Source organism: Mycteria americana, chromosome 5 (assembly GCF_035582795.1).
Source record: "Mycteria americana isolate JAX WOST 10 ecotype Jacksonville Zoo and Gardens chromosome 5, USCA_MyAme_1.0, whole genome shotgun sequence".
In the NCBI taxonomy this organism is placed as follows: domain Eukaryota; kingdom Metazoa; phylum Chordata; class Aves; order Ciconiiformes; family Ciconiidae; genus Mycteria; species Mycteria americana.
This window is the reverse complement of record NC_134369.1, coordinates 30,166,603-30,183,126: the sequence shown is the minus strand read 5'-3', so window position 1 is coordinate 30,183,126 and position 16,524 is coordinate 30,166,603. Positions and strand designations below refer to the sequence as shown.

The 16,524-nt window shown below is 43.6% G+C and overlaps 1 protein-coding gene across 5 annotated transcripts in view; it reads right to left on the bottom strand.

Moving 5' to 3' along the window:
• The window catches only part of AMBRA1 (autophagy and beclin 1 regulator 1), a 136,259-nt gene that overhangs the window by 103,877 nt on the left and 15,858 nt on the right, over positions 1-16,524 (bottom strand). The gene's annotated exons all lie outside the window — the stretch shown is intronic.

Sequence of the window (16,524 nt, the reverse complement as noted above, 5' to 3'; positions counted from 1 at the left end):
GAATATGCGAGAAGTGAGTCTGAGTCATGAAGGCAGCAAAATCAAAAGTATATAGCAGGAACATGTCCTCCACCTTGGCTTCCACATGCACCTCTATCTAGCTTCTTGTCATAAAGCAGAGGATGGCATTGTTTCAAGACTGACTCATTCAAGCCTGTTGCATCCATTAGATTAACGAGAGAGATGATTTGGGGCAAGTGTAGAGAGCGGAAAAATCAACTGCCAAATTTTACAAGGCTGCTGAGTCCCTTTCAAGTCTTTTTGCCTCAGAACTCCTGCTAAATTTTGTTTTCCAGTATCTGTAACTTAAATGAAAACTGTTGTAGTTTGAAAGTCAAAGAGGTCCAACACCACATCTCTTCTATTCACCCCCACACACAATTGGCGAGAGAGATTTGAACCCAGCAGTCTTAGCCTCACGCTTCTAATTCGCAGTTAGCATTTGCAATGCAGAATAGCAAGCATCAACGCAGGAAGCAGGACCAGATATAATCCAAGCCCAACTTCCCATTTCTAGCCATATAAAAACAGTAGAAATGCAAATGAGACATGTTTTTTCCAGCAGCAGCCCCCCCCATCAGGATGTCAAGACAACTTTTCACTGCCTTCCAGCAATTAAAAAAAAATTACTTCAATTTTACATTATAAATCTAGAATACAGAAAACAGCAAGAGATCGCTCCCGTTACTTGGAAAGGCATGTGTCAGCTCGAGAGACTCAGTACTTGCTGCAAAGCACCGGGGCTCTCCAGAAGGCAAGAAATCCTGTCCTCTCTGGCACGAAGTTGCTTGGCAACCATTTGTCTTATTCAAGAACAGTTATTAAATCTGTTAAACTTTGAGAAGAATTAATTCCCCAGGTTATTGAGTCAAAAGCTCTAACCTTCAACACTGCTAGACATTAGGAATCCCTTGGCTCCCCAGAAAGTTATCGTACTTCAATCCTGCCTTACCAAACCCTCTCTCCTGCTCCAAATATGTAAGTTAATATATGCAAAAGCAGCTAATCCAGAACAAACAATGCAACAGCTTTATGAGGTATACCTGAAGTCCTATATCTATGACATATACCTATAACCTGCATCATATTCTGCTTTTATTCCTTTTGGGGGAAAGGTAGACAGATTAAAATTAGCAGAAGGGATATTCTACCTATTCAGTCAGCTGGCCCCTTTCTAAACCACTGGCTCAGAGTTCAGAGACTGGGTTACTGCCACTGCAACACCAACATGCTTTTTAGAAGTCTGCTCTTCAGAGCTGCTTATGCAGAGCACTCCAAAAACAGCAGTTTGCAAGCAGCCTGGATGTGTCGAGGCTGCCACCCTACTGGACTGTCCTGCCTAATCACTGGACTTAATCAGGGAGAAAAAGGTCCCACAGCATGCAGAGCCTGGCAAGGCCACAGTCCTAGAAACAGCAGCTGCCTCCTTACAGGCGTGAGCAACCTTACACACAATGCAAGTGGCTTATTTGATGCCATTTCCCTGCAATGCCTACAGTGTCCTGATAACGTGCACACACAAATAATCAGCAAATTCATCATCCTTGCCAAAAGTCTTGGCGCCTATACACTACACATGCCCCCCTCTTTCCCAGCCTTTCAGGGCCTATCCACTAAACGACACAGCAACATCAGAGCCACAAGGGAAAATGACCAGTACCTGTTGCATGGCCCAGCAGGCTCTGTTAGAAAGGAGTCTCCAGGTATTCTTCTCTTCTCACCTTTGGAAAGGCTGGCAATTGCCTGAGAAGAGCATTGACCTAGAAGCATCACCTTCAGAAAGCAGTCAGCAGCTGCACTGAAGGAAATCAAAACATATACCAACCAAAGGGCACCAGAAAGGTGTGGAAGCAGGAGCAGGCACACATTGTAGTAACTCGGTACGGGTCTACCAGGAGTCCCTCTGCTTGGCTTGGGAACAGCGCTTCCGGGAATCTACAGTTCTCACCTCTACACCTCATCTGCTCCTTGAAATAAATACTTGAAGAGCCTTGCTCTACCAGGTACCTGGCACCTCAGATGAGAACCGGTATGTGTTACTTTAGTAAAGCACAAACCAGCAGTTGCCTGAGCCACAGGATGGCCAGGTATCCAGGTAAAGAGACTTCCTATAGGCCTCACGGCCCTGTGATTTTACCTGAACAGCCTGCAACTCCACTCCATGATGCAACAGGAGCTGCTGCTGCTTTAGGAGCACTTCCTTCACCAGAAGGGCTCCCTAGGAAGATCAGTCATCATGGGGTTGTGGGGAGCAGGATGACAAACGCGCTCCATTAAACACGCTCCCCAGGACCCTCTCCAAGGCTGCACTGTCCGAGATGAACAGTCTCAGCTAAGACAGCCTTTCCAGCAGAGCCTTCCAAGCCTATCAAGACCAAACTCAGCTCCTGCACTGTCTCACACTGAGGCACAAAGCCATGTACTAGGGCCACATTCAGATCAGGTGGACAAAGATAATTCAGTTAACAGTAACTGCTAAAAGCTATAGCTGTTTAAGCCCGATTGGTAGTTCTTAATTGTCCTACAACTATGCCCTCTCAGATCACAGAGCAATGAACAGGTGGATATAAATACATATAGTAGGCAAAAAAACCAAAACAAGGCAACATGCAATCTCATGAGATCCAGATGGACCATCTCTGTGCTTAATGCTCCAGAGAATAACAATATCTGTACTGAAACCAGAGTACTAAACACAAATAAAATCTATTATTTAACTAACTCATTCTAGACTGAGCCCTTGAGGCCCAAGTTACAGATCCGAATGCATTTGGTACTGACAAATGGGTTCAATAATAGATACGCTGCTATAATCATCAATAAGCGTCCCATCTGTGACACTGGTAGTGTAACCTACTGTCCCCCCAGGAAGGCACAGATAAATGTTTTTAAAGTAAGTCATGCTGCACTCTATTAAGTCTTAGGTACCACATTCATAGCTTTTGCCACCCAAAGTCCCAGAAGAGACACAAACTATTTGTTTTCAGTAAGTCCAAAGTGTAAGGTAGCCCAATATCCTACCACAGTAAATGCTGAGGTTGGGAGCAATTCTGTTAAGGAGGATAAAAATAATCCATAGATTAATAGAAGCAGCTCTGTTACAGGGAACTGCTAGCCACTAAACATCTAAGTTTTCAACAGAGAAGCATGCAAAGAGAGAAAAGAAATGCATATTGCTTGCACCTCCTTTTGAAACATTTCAGTAGATCATGCTTGACTCCTGAATCCTTTCTGGAGCTTACAGCACCCTCTTCCTCTCCCACACCCCCCATTTTTGCTACCCAGATATATAACAGGCTAACACTAGGCTCTGTGGAAGCAATTGCTCCGCTATCTCTGTCTAGACAATATGAAATTGTCACAAATGACATCTAAAGTACAATTAGCAGAGAAACTGAAATTTCCACTCTCCTCCCCCGCTCACCAGGAGAAAGAAAAAAAAAAAAAAAAAAAAATCACACATTATCATCCTCCAGGTTGTCAGTCAATGCTGCAATGATGAAGATTAACTCTGCTCACCCCAAGAGATGCTTCTGGCCCAGCTTGCTAAAATAGGAGGAGGGGGATTGTAGCTTTTTGTTGGTTTATTTTTTTTATTAAAACTACTACAAGAAGATATAAATTGCCTCTGTTCAGCAGCATTGAGATCTCGGCAAACTCCTTTTCTGTCAGACATCAGTAGCTATGGAACCGCCACACTACACTCGCTCTGTTACCTCTGGTCTGCAAACAGCAGCAATTGCTAGCGAGGGGGGAAAGGAAGCAAGGTCCAAGTTACAGAACACCTTTAGACCAGGGAGAGAGAAAGAGAGCACATACACACAAGACACTACAAGCAGAAAAGGGAAACTTCTCAGGAATGAAGCAGCTGAATGCCAGAAGCTGCAGCTCAAGGGGAAAAAAAAGTCATGAAGCAACCTCCGCACAGCGCATCAGCCATTGGACTATACCCACACTCTCCCCACGGGGGCGAGGATCACCACCAAAAGCCTCTTGGGACAGACTGAGTCATCTCGGCAGGCTTTGAGAAGATACTTAAATGCAGCAAATTTAACTTCTCAGTAACAGTTTCTAAGGATATGCAATTCCTACACCATATCTTAGACTTCCTGCCACAGCACGCACATTACTGGGTACCGCTACTCCACACGACACGGAGGGAAGGGCTTTCCTCCCCATCCAAAAGGGAGGCATTAACAAACAGCACTGAGGCTTAGTTTCCTTAAAATCAAAAGGGTGTTCAGTCAGCTGCCATCCTAAGCTTCTGCTGCACACCGACAACCAGAGCAAACAGGGAAAATGAAGCAAGCGGTCCTGCCTCTCCCACACTCCCAGCCTTCAGCTATGAAGAGGGCCTAAGACAGAGTAATTCATCGTTATCCTTTGAAGCAGAAGTATATTGACAACTCTGGCAGCTTCTGTGAGTTTCCTCCTCTGGTTTTATATCTTCCCTGGAAAGGCTTTTTATATCCCCTACTGCCCATGTGGAGGTGGAATTACCACACTACTTCATATTACATCCCTTTTTCAGCCCTTCGAATTACAGCCAGCAGTCAGTTCTCCTGAGTGCTCATCCCTACAGATGTGCTCCTGTGGCTCCTCATAGGAATGTAAAGAATAGCAACAGTTTAAAACTAGATTCCCTTCAGTCATCTTCCTCTTACGGATGGGCAATGTTTAACCTAAAGATAACAAGAAAGCTGAAGAATGAAGACAGCAGAATGTTCTCCAGCTTCCCAATAGCACTGCTATCCTCCCTCAAATCCTAAGATCAATTATTAACTGTTAACAAGCCCAGTTAATTCTTGGAGATCAATTATAGCCTCAATAGAACACTAGAAAACTATTCTAAACAAAAATCTCAACCACCCCAATCCACTGGCTTGGTTTTTTTTTCCCTTTCCTTTTCTCAGAAGAATAGGGAAAAATTAATTTCAGACATCTCTGTATTGTGTTGCCTACTTTCAAAGAGAAAATTGAAATCACTTAAGGAGAAACCATCAAGCATTTTGTTCCATAGCTTCATTTTCCATACAAGTTTTGTAGTTCTTGTCAAACAGAAGACTATTGCTACCACCAGTTTCATATTCACGCTTAAAAAAAAGCAATCAGTATGCAGTTCTAAAGATTGCCTGAAAAGATGGATTTCTAAAATTAAGTCCTTAACATAATCTACTCTGATACCTCTAAGCTAACATTTCTAGACTGTTTCAGCTTTCACATGGTTATGGTTAGACATATTTAGCCTGGCATCAAGATTTGAATTAAGACAGGTCAGAAGCAGATGATTAGAAGAGAAGAAACAGTCAAACAAAATGGTCAAACTTTTCTTAAAACAGTTGTAACCGTCTACAAGAGAGAAATACCCTGAGAATTTCACTACTGATTAAAAACCTCAACATTCACTTTTGTAGTTCTCTCAGGTAGCTCCTCCATCCCCTTGTTCACATCTCTGCCATACAACTCATGCTCAGTGAGGAACGAGAGTTGGTGGTGCCTTTCTTATGAGTATCCAAGCCCCGTTAGGCATTCTTTTCATCACCTTTTTTTTTTTTAAGTTATTCCACATAATGAATGCCCTTTGCAAGAAAATTTCCTTTCTTTAGGGAAAGCAGTGACAGCAAAGATGCCATACATGATCACAGATATGTTCCAAACATGGCCTTTGTAGAACACTTTGCCCTGTTTGTGAGAAAGAACTTGTGCTAACTCTGAAGGGCAACCAGGGACAGAGAAGGCATCCTTCCCAGCTGGAGGTGTGGAGTTGTCAGAGAAGCAGGTTTGATATAGGACAGAAGTTATCACAAAAACACATTTTTCCCCCTTCACTGATTCTGGGCAAGAATCCTGTAGAAAACAAGCTGCAAGGATTTCTCAGTCAGAAAACAGACAGCACGTCAGGTCTTCAGCCAGGATGGGAAGGAGTACATTTGGGAAAAAGTGCAGAGAAAAAGAGCACAATTACATGAAACAAAGAACTGTAGGTAAGAGTTTGAACAGCAGAAACAACCATTGGGATTTGAATTCTCCTAATCACAAGGCAGGGAGCAGAGTTTCAAGAGGAACATGGTTAACCCTTTAGAGTTTACCTGCTTCAGTTTAACTAGAAAGTAATACCACATGATGAATGGTGCTATTACTGCACTTCTGCTCTTGGACTAGGAACTTCAGCTTTCATTTACCACGTGATGCCGCAGGCACTACACAGCACCTTTGGACCTCATCACAGGGAAAGTCAGTGGCTCTGAGGAAGATGACAGATTTTTTAAGTGGACCCAAGGTCGCACTGTTAATCTATTACTTCACCTGCTGACAAAGGCCATGCGTCAGAACAAAAGATGAGCGAGCATTATGCAGAGGTCCTCATCATACAGCACCCAGGGAATGATTAATGCGTTATTTCAACAGGCAAGAGGAAGCACACATCCATGATAGACATTAAAAGGGTCAAGAGCAGCATTGATTAGCTTGGCAATAACTCCAACATGAAATGAACGTTGAAAGATCTTGCACTTTCATTTTGCAGGGGCAAAACTTGAGGGGCAGGGAGGGGAGAAGAAATTTAAATCAGCTCAAGCTACTGAATGTGTTATTTTGCTGTACAGTAGCAGTTTTCTATCAGTGCTCAGAATGGGTCAGGCACCTCAACCAAGCTGAAGACAGACATAGCATTCCTCCACCTAGACCCTTAACAACTTGCGATTATATCAGAATCAGCTAGAGGGAATCAGTTCCTAGTCATCATGGTTATGATAACAGGCTTGAAAGCATGGCCAGAAAATAGCCAACACAGTGAAATCCCTCAGCCTGCAGACAGCTTTACTTTTCTGAGGGCCCTTCTACCTACCTTCATACGTATAATGCCTGCTGCAAATTCTCCTTGTTCTGGGAGTTCCCAGCACCACAGAATGCGTGGACAGCAGAAATCTCTGCTTACCCACGCACGCAGATCTGCGTCAGCTTCTGGGATAATTACATAGGGCTCCTGCTTCTCCATAGGGAATTGAAGAGGAGGTGTCTTTCCTGAGGGGGCAGAAGCCATACCATTATCTCCATAGGCTTCTAAGGCTATGAAAACAGAGGTCCCACCACACATCAATCAATTCCTTTAAAAGGCTCTTGTTGAGGCTGGAGTAATGAAGAGAGTCAGGTCAACAGATGACCAGCACGGCAGTTCAGCTACTTACCCCAGCCCTCCCACTTCATGAAGACAGGGGAAGGATTTGATATCAATGCATTTCAAGCAGAAAAATGAGTCAGTTTCCTGGCAGATAATGAACCCTGTTTATTCACAGCCTTCAGTTCCAGCAGGTGCTTTCTCAAGAAGAGCAAGGGAGGGGGTCAGTTACATCATCACACAAACAGCCATTTGGCGCAATCAGTTAAATATGTATGTGGAAAATGTTTAAAATGCATGTTAGCTATTCAACAGACCAGAACGGCTCAACTGGAGAAATCTAGAGTCATCACTATTTTGGTTACAGTTGTATTACTGAGTCAGGTCACAGGTCCCTCTCTCTCCTCTTGCTCCAGGCCCAGAGAGTAGATGCATGCTGCTCTACTGCAAGTTCTCCGGCCCAGATTCTGTAATAAGGAGCGAATAATTGGATGAGGGCTCTTTGTCCCCAGACACACCGTGCTGTGTGCATTTATAAAGAGCGTGAAGAATGAGTGCATGCATGCAATATATGTAAGTGACTGCACATCTAATGATTAAGGGCTTGTATTAGCATAGGAGAGAGGCACACTCTACTGCCAACATCTCCAGCTCCTCCCCACGGAGAAAGCTACACAGAGCTTTTAGTTGAGCAAGCAGGTCCGAAATAGAAGGTCTAAGGGCCTGCCCATAACTTGTTTCTTGGCAAAAGGAAAACAAAAACAAAGCAAAACTTAGAGACTGTTTTAACATTACTTATCTGAAGCCAGACAACAAACTCTAGGAATCACAGCTAGATAGTTTAAGCATGTCAAAGACCACCACTAATCATAAGTTGAGCATCATCCCCTAGACAGAACGCAAGTACACGAACTCAATGCACATAAGTAAAAAACAGGAACAGCAGCAACTGTTCCAGGTCAAGTGAGCTCATCTGGACACGCTGCCCACCTTGCAGCAGTTGGATCAGGAGGCCGCAGGGAAGCCGTATGCAGACAGTACAGGAGACAGACAACCTAACAAAGGACGGCTTTCAAGAGAGGGAAGCTATTCACACTTCTTCCCTGTCTGTAGGAAAGCTGAGAACTGATGTTTTATGGTATCCTCAAATAGCTATCTGTTTGAAGTCAGCTGTCTTTCAACTTCTAAGCAATCTGTTTTTATTTAATATCCTTGTTGTATGGTCATCTCATACAGGCCTTCCTCAAAAGAAAAAAAACCCACCCCAAAAACCAAAACAACCCACCCAATGCTAGATCTCATTAATCCTCAGTAGAAGCAAAGAAGTAAGCCAGTTTGGAAGCATGTACCTCTTCCATCCTCGTTAAGAAACATCACTGGAATCCAATTTCAACAAGTTTCCTTGCTGCCACGCTGGAGAAGGCAAACACAAAGCAAAGTCCCAGAACAATCCCATAGACAGACACCTGTAGGGAAACAGGTCTCCATTTCCTGGAGACTGCAGAGAAACAAGGTTTACCTATTTCTTTTATAGGTGAACTCCTCATCGCTACGCCTGGACTACCAAAAAAAGAGGTGGGAGAAGGGGAGTGGTTTGACTGGGGAAACACCATGAAGGTATTTGAGAATGCAGAGTTATTTCTATAGCTGCTTAATTTGCAATCTAAGCCGCTGCAAGAGTAACATGGGGAAAAGAATCTCTTTTTGTGTGCTACAGTCATTGCTGTATATTTAAATTCAAGCCAAGAAAAAGAAAAGAAGGTTTAAGCCTTTCTGCAAGTTTGGTGAAGACTGCACAAGCTCAGCTTTCCAAAGTACCCAGGAAAGCTCGGCAGCAGGGAGTGACCTCTATTAGTCACTACAAGAGGGAAAGCACAAGGCATCATTTTTTCCCCCACCAACTCTCAGTAATGAAGTAAAAGGGCTCTAGCAACCTTACATTATTCTTAAATCAGGAAACCAGCAAAGACAGGGGGAGGAGCCCTTGTGCAAGAAAACAGGCACCTCTTTCCCTTGCTCTTCTACATAATAACTACCAGCACATTCACGAGCTCAAACTTCTACCACGTCAGTAAAACAAAGTCTTTCCTGCTCCCACAGAGACAGTACACTCAGTCTGGAAAAAACCACAAAGCTCGAAGGGTGGCAGCAATAACCTCGGAGCTCACGTAGACATCAACTGGCCATTTAGATATCATGGCAGCCTCTCCTACAGTTCAGACTGTGGTTACATTCTCATGATAAAACTAATTTGTATTTTCCATTTTTAGAAAAGGCCAAACAAACAATACTTGCCAAGTTTGTCCACTACCTGCACATCTCACCCATCACCACAGCTAATTATCATGTCTAAATGTTCATGTCACCTTCAGATTACCACTTCACTTTATGTTTGGCACTGACAAATTAGGTCTTCATTCATTCCTGTGTGTCCAGGCTAGCATTTCCAGAAATCATTCCCCCACCCCACAGTTTTAGCCTTTTCCCCTCAAGCTCCTCTTCCCAACCACAAACCTGAACCTCTTGTCTCGGCTTGCAAACCCCTTCATAACTTCTATTTACCCCACTGTTCCCCACTAACTACTGAGATATAACTTATCTCTATCACCATCATTTTCAAGAATTGTAACAAGCATCTTTGGAATTATTTCTTACCAGCACAGCATAAAACCAGCACAGCATAAAACAGCACAGCATAAACTTTTTCAAAACTATCACATTACACATGGAGGCTACAAGGTTGCCAGCAAATCCTTCTTTCCACAGCACAGGTAAGGTCTACACACTGTAAGTTTAAACAAAATGCTGAGCCCAAACTACAAATGCCAGGACACCAGGCTAGCAAGGTTTCCACAAGTAATAGGCCTGGACATAAGGGGTGGGGAGAAATGATACTGGGTAGGTCCATTTAGATTTGGCACAGGCCACATGCCCACTGATGTCCAGTCTGAGCAGCTAGCATCGTACTGCTGCAGCATCGTACTGCTGCCTCTCTTCACAGCTCAGAGGTGGGCCCTCCTCCTGCTCAAGTCCCCCTTTTTCAGTGAACTCAAACATCACTGCTGCAATAGATATTAAATACGTGAATAAGCAAGCCACAACTGCTGTAAAAGCAATTAGGAAAAACATAGTAACAACATGGGTTTTGTGAAATAAGGAACAAAACAAGACAGAACACACACCTAGTCTTCACCACAAGATGCATTTTGTAGCTTTAGGTAAGGCAATTCCCTCCTGCTTTAGTTCCCCCAAAAAAGGCAATGGAGTAGCACTACCCTCTTCTCTTATTTTGATGGTAAACTTCAGTCACAGAACTATCTCCTAGCAGGCAACTCTGCACCCACAGCAGCGGGCAAGGAAATGTTCTGGTTGTTTTGTTTTCAAGCCTAGGATATGAGTGACATGCACCTTTTCATTCAGCGCTTTACACAGTGAGAAAGCTACCAGAAGCCAATATATGCAGAGAACTGAACAGCCTGGTCATTTAAATCAAAAACCAGAGCAGCATATCAGAAGCTCAGGCTCCAGCAGGAACTCAAGAACAAGCTGTAAAAGTGATCATACTCTTTTCCATTTTTCATGGGCAGGAATGGGAGTGCTTCTGCCCTGCCCATCTACTTTAACCACAGACTGGTCCCAGCTTTACCACAAGTCAACACGGTATCTACAATTTAGCATTGAAAGAGGCATCCCCTCACAGCCATGAGTAAGCTATGTCTATTTGCATCAGAAAAAAAACCCCAAAAATCTTCATGGCTGCCTTATGGAAAAGCACAAAAATTTAGGTAATAGCTCACAGCATACTTGAACAAGAAAATAAACACAGCCCCGTGGAAAAGGTGACCACCCAGATTCCAGTCCACATCTGCCAAGCATTCCTCCAGAAAATAAACCCGGTATTATGGAGGTCTTCTGAGGATGGATGAGTAACCATTTAAATGCAAACAAAACCTTTGACACAGCAGACTGCAAAGAAAGGTATGCTCCAGGCTTGGTAGGCAATGAGCAAGAAGTCAGATGAATTCTGCAAAGTTGGTCTTTTACAGCTCTAACTCATGGGCATTTGCATGTCAGAAACACAAAATACCTGCTTCACCTCGAGATCCACATCTGTCCCTTTCAAACCCTTACAAAAGACAAGAGGATAAGCTGCTCCCTTGCTTGCATTCTGTATCAGAGCCATTTCCCCTCAGGATCCCCATCCATGCCTTTCCCTAAACATTGAAAAACTTGCAAATGTATGGTAACTACGGAGATAAGCTGCAATTTAGGACTGAGGGGGTCATCAAGCTACTTTGTTTTCTTTATACAAGAACTCAGAAACTTTCTGGTTCCGCAAGGAGACAGGGAAAGCAAGGAACAGAAGCAACATTACCCCCTTGTGGCAGCAAAGCAATACGGAAATAAAATAAATTCTGAGAAATTCAAAGGGGAACAGACTAGGCATTTCTTTTCATACCTGTTGTATGTATGGAGAGCTACGTGTTGCCAGAAAGACCATCGAGACTGAATAAAGACGTGGTATGAGCTGGAGTCACTGTACTGCCCAGGCAGGTGAGAACGGTACCACCGCTTCCACCCTGCTGCACCTGGTGTTACTTCAGGCCTTTACATGCCTGACAAGAGCAGGGCACAGAGTTCCGCATTTGGCTAACAGGTGAAACCACAGGTAGAGCATTTATACCTTTTAAGGGAAAGGGAACATAGCCAAACTCATTCGCAGTGTATAGCAACAATGACTGGATCACATTCATAATCCTGTAGCTTTCTTTCTCATCTCACCTAGATAGAAATCGTAGATTGCTAAGTACCACACACTCTTAGCTCAGGAAAGAAGACTGGGTTCACGTTGTGTAGCAAGAATGCAGGTAGGAGGGACCTCAATCCTCAGACAAGAGCTGGCAAAATGAAAGACAGAAATTTCACCCTGGACCCTGTTACGTGGTTCCAGGGAAGCTGGTCTGCACCTGTCACTTGCGCACACTGCATCCGACAGACTAAAACACATCAAAAAGCAATGCCTTTGGTCAGCTGTGCAACTTCAGCAGGTCAATTATTTGCACAGCACCGTGGACTCTGCACTTTTATACACTCTCAAATAAAGGAGTTTATACAAGTGTCCCCAGACAATACAAACTCCCCCACCTCACATACACTCCTTCCTACCTGTGTGCATGGCAAAACCATCACCCAGGACAGTTCAAAAGACTCCTAAGATTTTCAGATAACTTCAACAGTCTATCTTGTCTGCCAAACTAAATAGGTGAGGCAAGGCAAAAACACTACGCGTTCATAAGACACAGGCACAGAAGTTACTCATACCACAGCCTACAGAATTTGACCTCTGGAATGAGTGCAATGGAGTGGTTAGAGAAGTTTAACATAATTGCCAGACAAAGCTTCTTAATGCAAGAATACAGATAATAAGCATTTCTTCATGAAACACAGGTTCCATGCAAACCTGCCTGGCAATAGGACAGGGCTCATCTTTCATTTGCAGTAATTCATTCAAATCTCTAGTCAAAATAGACAAACAACATCAGAATTGCCCCCCTAGTATATTACAGGCACCTAAATCGTGAATGTGTAGAGGACAAGTTTCCCTTTGTGTATTTCTTTTCCCCCTTTCTAGGGATTGTTTCACAGAATAAGGTTTGAAATATGTCAACAGGGACACACATGGCACTACTTGCTCCTTGTATCCATTCTGGAAAGACTGTGGCCTGAGGTGCCATGCCAGAACCAAGAAACACCACTAGATTTAAAACCAGAGAATTTTCTTTTTTGTGAAGTAACACACTAGTTCTGTAGATATCACTTGTGTCATGTTAAAATAGCCAAAGAACTGGCATTTGAAGATCTGGATCAGTTTTATTAGACGGCATTGCACTCCACCTGTTATTAATTGATGAGCTGAAATTATACTTCAGTGGAGACCACTGCTAGGATTTTATATATCATTTTCTTAAGAAGGTGGCACTAGCTCGCTCCTCTCAAACAAGCACCTGACTAGAAGAATCCTCTCTCATTCCCTGTTCAATTTTTCATTATCAACCTGAATTGGCCCACACAGCAACAACGGCTTAAAGTACTTACAGGATCTTTTCCCTCACTAAGATTACAGTATTAACACAATGCTTCCTCAACCCATTTTTTAATTAACAGGAAGTTATAGAAAAATTAAACTAGCTATTATCTGTTGCTCAATTATCTTTCCTTCATCCAGATCTTGCCAATAGTTTCTCTCACCAATTTCATGCAGCACATTTCACATGACACCTTCAGGGATTTCTGAGGCTCTTTTCACTTTGATGTTAGAAGTGAAGCAAAGATAGATCCACAGGGGAAAAAAGCCTACATTTGAATTAATGTGATCAGCCTGGAGAACCTCAGAAAAGCTGAAGCTCAGTCTCACCAACTTCTGCTTAAGGTAGACCATAAACCTTCCCCAATTTCATACCTCACTGACACAGCTTCAAGAAGCACACAGCTCAACGCCCTTTCAGTGCTGCTTTCAGGCCAAGCTGAATGTGACAGGACTGCTGTATTGCTGAGCCTCTCAGTGACATGTTCCTCCTAATAAAGGTGCCAGAGCTGTTAGTCAGGAATAGCTTCATTACATGCTTATTAATCCCTTCATGATTAGCCCAAGATAATTAGCCCAGCACCATCAGAAAGAGCAGAATTCTCTCCCTACCCAGCTGGCATAGCTGCATCAACAGAATTCAAAGAGGAACAGCCTTCATTAAACTACCTATTAACTTAATTGACCCTTTATGGCAATATCATCCCAGCAAGCTACTTCTCGGCCAGGCGAGCCAGGTCAAGGAATGGATCCTGCCCATGGACAGGGAATAAGAACATACACACAGTTTCCAGATGCAATTTTTAGCTTAAGCTTTTCAGTTGGCCTTTGACTACAGAGCTCAATTGCCCAATGAGGACATCTAATGGAGAAACAAAGAAGAACAGAATATAAAACAGGTTACAAGCAAATCCATGCATCTCCCCCAATGCTAACAACTAACCTGAGGTCCATAGGCACAAAATTACATCGATTGAAAGTGTGTATGCAGTTATCACTTGCACTCTCAGGCTTGAAGGCTTACCTTCCCCCCTCTACTTCCCCAGCACTTTCAGCATTACACAGCTTACACCTTATGAACCTTAGTCACTATCTTTGCATGCTTCTGCAGCTGCAAAGGTTAATAGACATTTTGGACTGTTGTGCAGGAGTGGTTCCAGCACTTCCAACTGTGCGAGCACACCCTAGGTCTGGGAGACTAGAAGGCTGGACCTGAGGATGTTCATTCTATGCAGAAATCACATAAGAGAGTGCTTGCTGACTTATTATTGCTCTATAAGGAAAAATATAATGGCTAGTTTGAGAAGGGGAAAAGATTACACCTGTAGGATATAGCTATCCCACATGCAGGGTTCCTTTTAAGGGGAAAGATTTCATAAAGCTCCCCACAAGTCCACCCAACATGGTTAACAGAAAAGGAAATGAAGTTTTACTTCAAGGAAATTGCCATGACCTTTTAATACCAGACTGCTCACTGCTCTCAGCTTCCTTACCTCACTACTCTTACAGTTACCTTAACTTCAATTAGAAGGGAAGCAGAAGCCCCTGCCATGCCTGTTCTTGAGAAAGGCCTGATAACAGAAGCAGGAGACTGGGAAAACAAAAGAGTCCCTATGACCTCAGCAACCTCTGCCAAAAGGGTTTCACTAAAGGTTTCATCTTACAGGAATTCCTCTGGAATTAAGCTCACGCATCGAACTACACACTCCAAATTAATGTCTCAGCAAAAAGCACCTGTTTGCACAGGCAACCAGGTAGGCAACTAACCCTGCACAGATGCTACAGCCACTGAGGAGGCAGCAGCAACCACCAAGGGCAACAGGCAAAGTGACCCCAAGATTTAGGCACAGGACTCCAGCTGTCAGGCAGCAACCCATCCAGCTCCGGCATGCTGGGTGGACTGAGTTATATGCCTCAGGGCCTTTTTAAATTATACAACTCCCACAGAAAAGATCACATCTACAGATCCCACCACACCTCACCGTCCAAATATGTGCCAATCGCCTGATCAAGAAAAAGGTTATTTGCCCCCGTTATTTCTTACACTACAGTGACTTGGCCCAGAGAACAAGCAACACAGTGGAGACGCTATGAGCATGTACAGCTGTTTCAAAAGAAAGATAATGCAAGACTTACTCAAGTGCCATTTTAAAGCTAAATTTGTCAGCTCCTTCTCACCTCTCTGCCCTTTAATAGGGGACTAGAGAATATCTGATTTAAATTAACTGCAGGTAAATCCAGGACCAAGAAAGAAGTAGTTACAATGTAATCAGCTTGAGACTCTCATTACGGCAGGCTATAAAAAAAAACCTGGCGCAAAGATTTAGAAGCAGATGAATAATTTCATGACCATCACCACTTATTTGCTATGCAACTACAGCAACAAGAAAGGCAGCCACTGTACCAGACTGAGTATAATTAGCTTATCTGCAGGAAGAAGGAAAGAATCCCCTTTCCTCAGGCACTCTTGTGTACAAAGCCTCCTTAGTCAGGTACATCTGCATCCAACCCGGAAACTTTGCTTTCCTACAGCACAAAGTATCCATTTGTGAGAAACAGCAGGACTGGACCTTTCCTCTGACAAGCGCACCAACCACTTGATGGAGAGGATGTCAAACTGAAACCCAGCAGGGAAACCCTATCCAAAGTACCAATGCAGCTGAAGTACAATGCATACAAGCCAGTGGAGACACTTCCACACAAAGCACAGGTCCTTCCTGGTGCAAGTTTCATTTGGCTCATTCTGTTTCTGGTAACAAACACATCTGAAGTATAAAAAAAACATCCTTCCAAAAAAGAATACAGCAGAACCTAAAATTTTCAGCGATCAGCATGCCCCCAACCAGTCCACCCTAGACTTGGGTCAATGGGAGCCAGTTTCAAAACTCACCTCTTTATCAAAAGGCAAGCAAACCACATGGGTTTGACTGAACACTCACAACTAAGATATATGCCCAAGCCACTGACGTGGAGCTTTGACTTTTTTTGCCCTATATGGCAAGACCAAGGACATGTTTGTCAACCCTTCCAATCTCAACAAGACACAGCACTCAAGAAAGCAATTCTCACTACTCATGCCCAATTTTCCAGGCCTACCCTGGGCAGATTCTCTGTGTGCAGCACAAGCATGGTATGGGGCATAAAGGACAGCGTAGCACATCCTGTGTTCCCACCCTTCTGCAGTGTCTGGGAAACACCAGGAGCATAGTTCACCCCACAGACTTGCTGCCAGAGCTCGTACTTTTGCCTGTCTCCTTTTGCCATTCTCCTTTCCCGTTGAGAGGTCTGGTGTTTGTCCTTACAGACACTCCCAGGACCTACC